The sequence below is a fragment of the Macaca mulatta genome, chromosome 1 (assembly GCF_049350105.2).
Source record: "Macaca mulatta isolate MMU2019108-1 chromosome 1, T2T-MMU8v2.0, whole genome shotgun sequence".
NCBI lineage: Eukaryota > Metazoa > Chordata > Mammalia > Primates > Cercopithecidae > Macaca > Macaca mulatta.
In genome coordinates, this window is record NC_133406.1 from 236,316,895 (window position 1) to 236,324,347 (window position 7,453).

The following is a 7,453-nucleotide window of genomic DNA, read 5'->3' on the forward strand; positions in this document are numbered from 1 at the left end:
GCCTCTGCAGCTGGACTCAGTGGGTTGATGGGACTCCAGAGCCAGTACAGAGCAAAGCCTGGAGGCCTGTTTTGTTGAAATGCACACGTCTGTACCTCCCTAATTGGGAATATCTGTTCATTTGCATCGAGTCTATAACCAGAGTCTTCCCAAACCAATGAGTGCAGCGAGTAAGATCTGTTCAGCTCTTCTTGTAAAAGGAAGGAATCTCTTTCCTAAAACTTCAGAAACATTATTTACATATTCATAATTCATGTGTTTATTATACATCATTCTCATCTACTCAGTAGAAGGGAGAACGGTTCTCCACCTGCTGCTGACTACTCATGTTAGCCTAATGGGAAGGGCACACACAGGAAAGGCTCTGTGCCTCCACGGCCAGTAATGGACGATGGGTGGATTCTCCGCTTCCGGCGCCCTCTGGCGCTGCAGACAGCAAGGCTGTGACTCCACTCTGCCCAGCACTTCCTGATAGACAAGGCGAGTCCTTGCTCCCGAGTGCTGGCGAGGCCCCTTGGCAGTTGTTAGGGCTTGGATTGTGTCCCATAAATGGCGTGTTCAAGTCCTAACCCCCAGTACCTGGGCCTGTGACTTGATGTAGAAATAGGATCTTTGCTAACAGACTCAAGTAAAGATGAGCTCATCCTGGATTAGCACGGGCCCTAGTCCAATGTGACTGCTGTCCTGATACAAAGAGGAGGAGAGACACAAACAGCATGATGTGATGCTGGGGCAGAGACGGGAGAGATGCTGACACACACGGAGGATCGCCAAGGATTGCTGGAACCTCCGGAAACTGGAAGAGGCAGGAAGCATCCTTTTCCCCTGGCGCCTTCAGAGGCAGCATAGCCCTATCCACACCTTGATTTCAGACTCCTGGCCTCCAGATGGGGAGAAAATAAAAGGTTGTTGTTTATGCCACCCGGTGTGTGGCACTTTATGATGGCAGCCACAGAAAACAAATGCAGCTGTTTACCTGAGTCAGGTGCTTTGTCTCCTGCTCACGTGACCAAGTCATGAAGGGTCTAGAGCATCGCACCGCTCCCAGATGGGGCTGGTGACACAGACACGATACGATCGTGTGACCCGCTGCGGGGCCTCAGACACCCTCTGTGCAGTGCAGGCTCAAACACAGGAGCAGGCAGCACAGCCCTACAACGGGCTCCACAGCCTGGGCTTAGACCAACCAACTACACATCCCACAGTCCTGGAGGCCCAGAGCTGGAGATCACGGTTTCTGTCGGCAGGGCTGGTTCCTCCCAGGGCCTCTCTCCTTGGCTTGAAGATGCTGTCTCCTCCCTGTGTCCTCACAGGGTCATCCCTCTCTGTGTGTCTGTGTCCCAATCTCTTCTTGTAAGGACACTAGTCAAATTGGACTAAGGCCCACCCTGATGACCTCATTCTGAGGTCCTGGGGAATAGGACGTAATATACCGAGGATGGGACTTCTGCCGAACGGAGATGCCACTGCGAATCCAAGGGAAGCACTGACTCCCAAAGACAGCCCCTCTCCTCCTGACCAAGTCCTGGGCATCACTCGGGACCACCGAGACTCAAAGAGCTGCAGAAATTAAAATAGAGGACAGGGTCAGGTGCAGTGGCTCACACCTGTAATCCCAACACTTTGGGAGGTTGAGGTGGGTGGATCACCTGAGGTCAGGAGTTCAAGACCAGCCTGGCCAACATGGTGAAACCCCGTCTCTACTAAAAATACAAAAATTAACCAGGCATGGTGGTGCACACCTATAATCCCAGCTACCCAGGAGTCTGAGGCAGGAGACTTGAACCCAGGAGGTGGAGGTTGCAGTGAGCTGAGATCATGCCACTGCACTCCAGCCTGGGTGGCCGAGTGAGACTCCATCTCAAAAAAATAAAATGAAATAAGTAACTAAATGAAATAGAGGATGGGCTGCAGGGGCCCTAATGTTAGCTCTCGGTCACAGAAAGGGTGTTGTGACTTTGATTCGAGTCATTGGCACTTGGCTGTAAAGCCACAAAGATTCTCACTCAGGGAATCCAGCCTCCACGGGGCTGTGAGCCATGACCTCTCCAGTTGCTGCTTCCCCTTTCTTTGAGGAAGAGACAGGTTCAAGATAGGACATGACATATCAGCCAACTATGGCCTCTGCACCATGGCCTCTCCAGTAAGAATCCCAGGAGCCTCCTGGGCTGGAGGTGATCATGGATGACCCGCGCCCCAGCCAGGGAAGGGCCATGGCTGGCGAGTGTATTCAGCAGACTAGGAAAGGCAGCCACCAGCCTCTCCCTTCCTCCAGCGAGGGGAGGCAGAGCAAGTCTGACCAGCTTATTGCCCCCGGCCAGCTGAGGGAGGACCCCTGGCCATGCCACTCCCTTGTCCCCTGCAGCCCCTCTGTGGGTGGTCAGGCAGCTCCGTTCTCTGCTGCTCCCACACATAGAGTGGGTCTGGGTGTGTTGGGAGAGGAAGGAGGAAGATGGAGCTCCACAAGGCCAGGCCACATCACCTGGCTCTCGTTTGCCACTGTCCTTGAAGTGCTCCTTTCTCCCACCAGAACTCCGAGGGGAGGAGTGGGGAGGCCTGCGGCAGAATGCAGGTGTTCCTGGTCTCCAGGTTTCCAGAACCCCACATATCAGCAAAACAAGCTCAGCTCCAAGAGCGAAGATGAATGGGTTATCCTGTGGGTTATTTCAGTCATGGCCAGTGAAGGAAGTTGGCACTGTGTGCACGGGGAAGTGGGAGGAGGTTGGCACTGTGTCCATATAGCAGTGGGGAAAGTTGACACTGTGTCCACTTGGCAGTAGAGGAGGGTGGCACTGTGTCCACGGGGCAGTGAAAAGGGATTGGCACTGTGTCCACGGGGCAGTGAAAAGGGATTGGCACTGTGTCCACGGGGCAGTAGGAGAAGGTTAGCACTGTCCGTGGAACAGCGGGAAAGGTGGACACTGTGCTCATGGGGCAGTAGAGGAGGTCAGCCCTGCATCCACAGGGCAGTGAAGAAAGTTGACACAGAGTCCATGAGGAAGTGGGGGAAAGGTTGGCACCGTGTCCACAGGGCAGTAGGAGGTTAACACTGTCTCGACAGGGCACTGAGAAAGCTTGGCACTGTGTCCATGGGGCACTGGGGAAAGGTTGTCACTGAGTCCATGTTTCATACAGAAAAAAAGCAGATGGACCAACTCCTTCCCCACAACTGACTCTTTGATGACCTGAGAGGGGCCCACCTGTGTACCAGCCACTGCCTTCTGCAGTCAGACATGTCACCTGGCCACCGCAGGTTGCCAGAGAATCTGGCCAAGCAAGTTTTTGTACCTGGGTCCACGACCACCCTGGGTCAAATCAGTTCTGTTCATCAGCAGGAAGTGGTGAGGGGCAGTGCCTGAGCCACCCACAGGGCTGGACTCAGGCTGGACACAGGGGCAGGACCTTCTCCTCTGCTTAAGTGAAAATGTGGGATAAGACACAGGCTCTGGGAGTCCTTGATTTTATTTATTTCATTTTAAACATCTTTATTGAGCTGCAATTCCCACATCATATAATTCACCCATTTAAAGTGCACAAGTCAATGGCTTTCCGCACATTCACAAACTTATGTCACCATCTCCACAATCAATGTTGGACATTTCATCCCCACAAAGAAGTCCTGCACCCTTCACCTTTCACTTCCCAATCCCCATGCCCACCCTCTGCCCCCAGCCTCAGGCATCCACCAATCTATTTCTCTCTATATCAACTTGCCTATTATGTGCACTGTGCACTTTATATAATGTGCATAAATGGAACCATACATTTTTATATAAAAGGAGTCATGCATTTTTGTATCTGTCCATGTCAGAGTTCTGGATCTTTTTTATCTTTTTCCTTTTTTTTTTTTTTTTTTTTTACATGGAGTCTCTCTCTGTCACCCAGGCCAGAGTGCAGTGGTGTGATCTCAGCTCACTGCAACCTCCGCCTCCCGGGTTCAAGTGATTCTCCTGCCTCAGCCTCTTGAGTAGCTGGGATTGCAGGTGCACACCACCATGCCTGACTAGTTTTTTTTATTTTTAGTAGAGACGGGGTTTCACCGTGTTGGTCAGGCTGGTCTCGAACGCCTGACCTCGTGATCCGCCTGCCTCGGCCTCCCAAAGTGCTGGGATTACAGGCGTGAGCCACCGCGCCCAGCCAGCTTCTGTATCTTTTACTGAGCGAGCATGATGTGTCCTCAAGGTTCACCCTCCTTGCACTGAGTGTCAGTCTTTCATTCCTTTCCATTGTCAAACAACAGTCCATTTTAACATGGCACATTTTGTTTATCCACTTGTTTGTTGATGGATATTTGGGCTGTTTTCACCTTTCGGTGCCTATGAGTCAGGCTGTTATGAACATTCTCAGACAGGTTTCCATAGGGACAGGGGTCTTCTGTTCTCTTGGGTATACACCTGTGTATTAGTCCATTTTCACGCTGGTGATAAAGACATACCTGAGACTGGGTAATTTATAAAGAAAAAGAGGTTTAATGGACTCACGGTTCCACGTGGTATGGAAGGTCTCACAATCATGGTGGAAGACAAAAGGCACAGCTTATATGGTGGCAGGTGAGAGAGAAATGAGAACCAAGCAAAAGCAGAAACCCCTTATAAAACCATCAGATTTTGTGAGACTTATTCACTACCACGAGAGCAGCATGGGGCAAACCACTCCCATGATTCAATTATCTCCCACCAGGTCCCTCCCACAACACAGGGGAATTATGGGAGCTACAATTCAAAATGAGATTTGGATGGGGACACAGCCAAACCATATCAACCTGGGAGTGGATTTACTGATCAGTTTTCTTTTGCATGTACTCAAGAACATGCAGCGTTCAGCTTCTATCATCCAAAATAGTGAATATTGCTGATGGAGCCTCATCAACCACTAGGCAAGAAATGCACTGGTAATTCCTAGGCCACTTTTGGTCATGAACTACCCCTGCATCTTTGTCTTTGGCCCAAACAGGAGAAAAATGAATGTTGTGGTATTTTTTCTTCCACTTTCATGTGCTGTTTGTTGTTACCAGGGAAAATGCAAACTGCTGGGTTAGCAGAAAGCCTGACCTGTTCTCCTGAAATCTGCTTCTCACACCAGCCTCAGCTGTTGTCTCCTCCAGCCTGAGGCTGGGGGCAGAGGCCCAGAGTCCTTCCCTCCGCACCTCACCTTCACAGTTCCTCGCTGTAGCAGCTGATAGTGCTTAAGTACCATCGGATGCGTCAACAACCAGCCAAACCTCCACCATCTCCCTTCCTCAGCCCAGACTGTGGACACACAGTGTGTTCAGTTATTTTTAATTGTGTGTATGTTTATAAAACCCCATAGCAAACTGGAAGAAGAGCTATGCAAACCCCTCCTGGCCTTTCCTGTTGTGAATGGTTTTTTTCAGGGGCTTCGATCTGACCCTGGAGACCAGAGTGATAGGTTTAATTGGATGGATGTTTGGGTTGGCCTCAGACAGTTCCTTCCCTACTCATCATTCTTTTGCTAATTCATTTAACAAACAGCCCAGGGCCAGGCCACGTGCTAGAATTCAGGACAGATGTGAACAGAACCCAGTCCCTGACCCCAAAGCCTCATTGTCAAGTGGGCAAGAGCAGCTGAGACCAGGGTGTGCAGAGCCTGACACCTTGCGGTGGGGCAAATCCAGGCTTACAGTGGGGTTGGAGGGAAGGAGGGAGCTCTGGCTCCTCACCCCAGTGCTGCTGGCCCTCCTTGGAGACAGCTGGTCAGGGGAACAGTTTCGCTATCAGCAAACTTCTGTTTCCCTTTGTGGATTTCACCTACGAAATTGTTCTGAGAACCTCCTCTTCACCCTGTTTGGGAGGGAGGGACTCCTACCCAAGGGTCACAGGGATGATCAAACACACAAAACCCAACTGTGGACACATGAGACCGACAAGGCTTCTGAGTCATATGTACTCAGCCCAGTGGGGGGGCGGGTACTGCAGGCCAAGCAGGGCCATGGGGGCCCACACTCCGGCACAGATGGCACCGGCCAGGGCTTTGGGAGGCAGTCTCTGTGGTGCTTGACAAGAGGGTGGGATGACCCTGGCCCCAGGGGAGGATGTGAGTGGCTTCTTTGAAGTATACCGTGCGCTGGCAGGGATGTGACCTGGTTAGGCTGAGGACTGGATGGGGCTTAGTGTGTCCGGCTGGTAGGGGAACTGGTGGGTGGGAACCTTTCCGGCAGAGTCAGGGCACATATCTGGTGAAAGCAGGAAACTCGTAGTGAGGCTTTGAGGTCCTGGGAGGCTTAGAGTCAAGGCTGCTCATGAATTTGGGGGCCCTACAGTACAGCGGGTACTAACCGTGGGAGTGGGGGCTGTCCTGGGGTCTCTGATGTCCTCCTCACCCACCAGCCCTAGCCAGGAAGGGGTTAATGGATGAAGGCAGTGAGGGTGATGGACTCAGGAGGGCTGGAGCAGCCTAAAGCCCGGCAAGAGCATGTTCCTGAGCCTGGATACTCCTTAGGCCTCCCTGGCCCTAGACTCCGGACACTACTTTGTTCCAACCTTTTTTTGGAATCCTCCCTGGTCCGGATATCTGGTCTCCAGCCCTGGCCTATTTTTAACTCAGAGACTTTGCCCTTGGAAGGCGCCTTGGTGGCCACGAGCCTCTCTCCAGAATTCCACACCTCCTGCCTGGCCTTTCAGTCCCCCTGCATTCCATCAACACTCAAGTCCCCCTCCTCGGGCTGCGCCCCACCCTCCACCACCCCCAGGCTAGCACTGCCCTTCCTTAGCCCCTCCACACCCCTGCCTGGCTCTACAGCACATCAGCCTGTGGGCAGGAGCCCAGGTGAGTCGCTACAGGGAACCTGCTGGGAGGGGTGCATGCTGTGTTGTGGAGTTGGAAACTTCCACTCAACCCTCTGCCAGGGTGCCCAGGCCCCCTAGAGCCTATCCTGAGTGTGTCTGTCTGCTGCCTGGTGTGGCCACAGAGCTCTGGGCCACACACAGGCTCCCGCTCTACATATGACCTTCAGAAGAAGGGCCGGAGGAAAGACAACCTCTGAAATCCTTTCTTGAGCAAACCTGCGTGCATGCACGGGTGTGCGTGGCATTTGCTCCAGGCCAGAGGTTATCAGTGTTTCCAAGGAGCTCCTTCTCTCTGAAACTGGCTCTGAGTTCTGCAGCACTCTGATGATGCCAACGTGGGTGGCAATTCCCGATACCCAAGAAATGTGTATTAACACAAGACCACGGGCCCCTCTCCAAGGAGGAGATCATCACCATCATCCCTGCAGTTTGCCAAAGGCATCTCCACCACAGGATCTAGAAGAACAGGATCTGTGTTGAAGACAAGAGTTCAAGGGCACTCATCCTTTTATAGGCGTCTTTAAGCACCTAGTATGTGCCATGCACAGTCTTAAATCCTGGAGAAACACAAGTTAACCAAAAAACCAAAAAACAAAACAGAGGCAGGGAGATAAAACTCTCTGCACTCATGGAGCTGACATTTTATT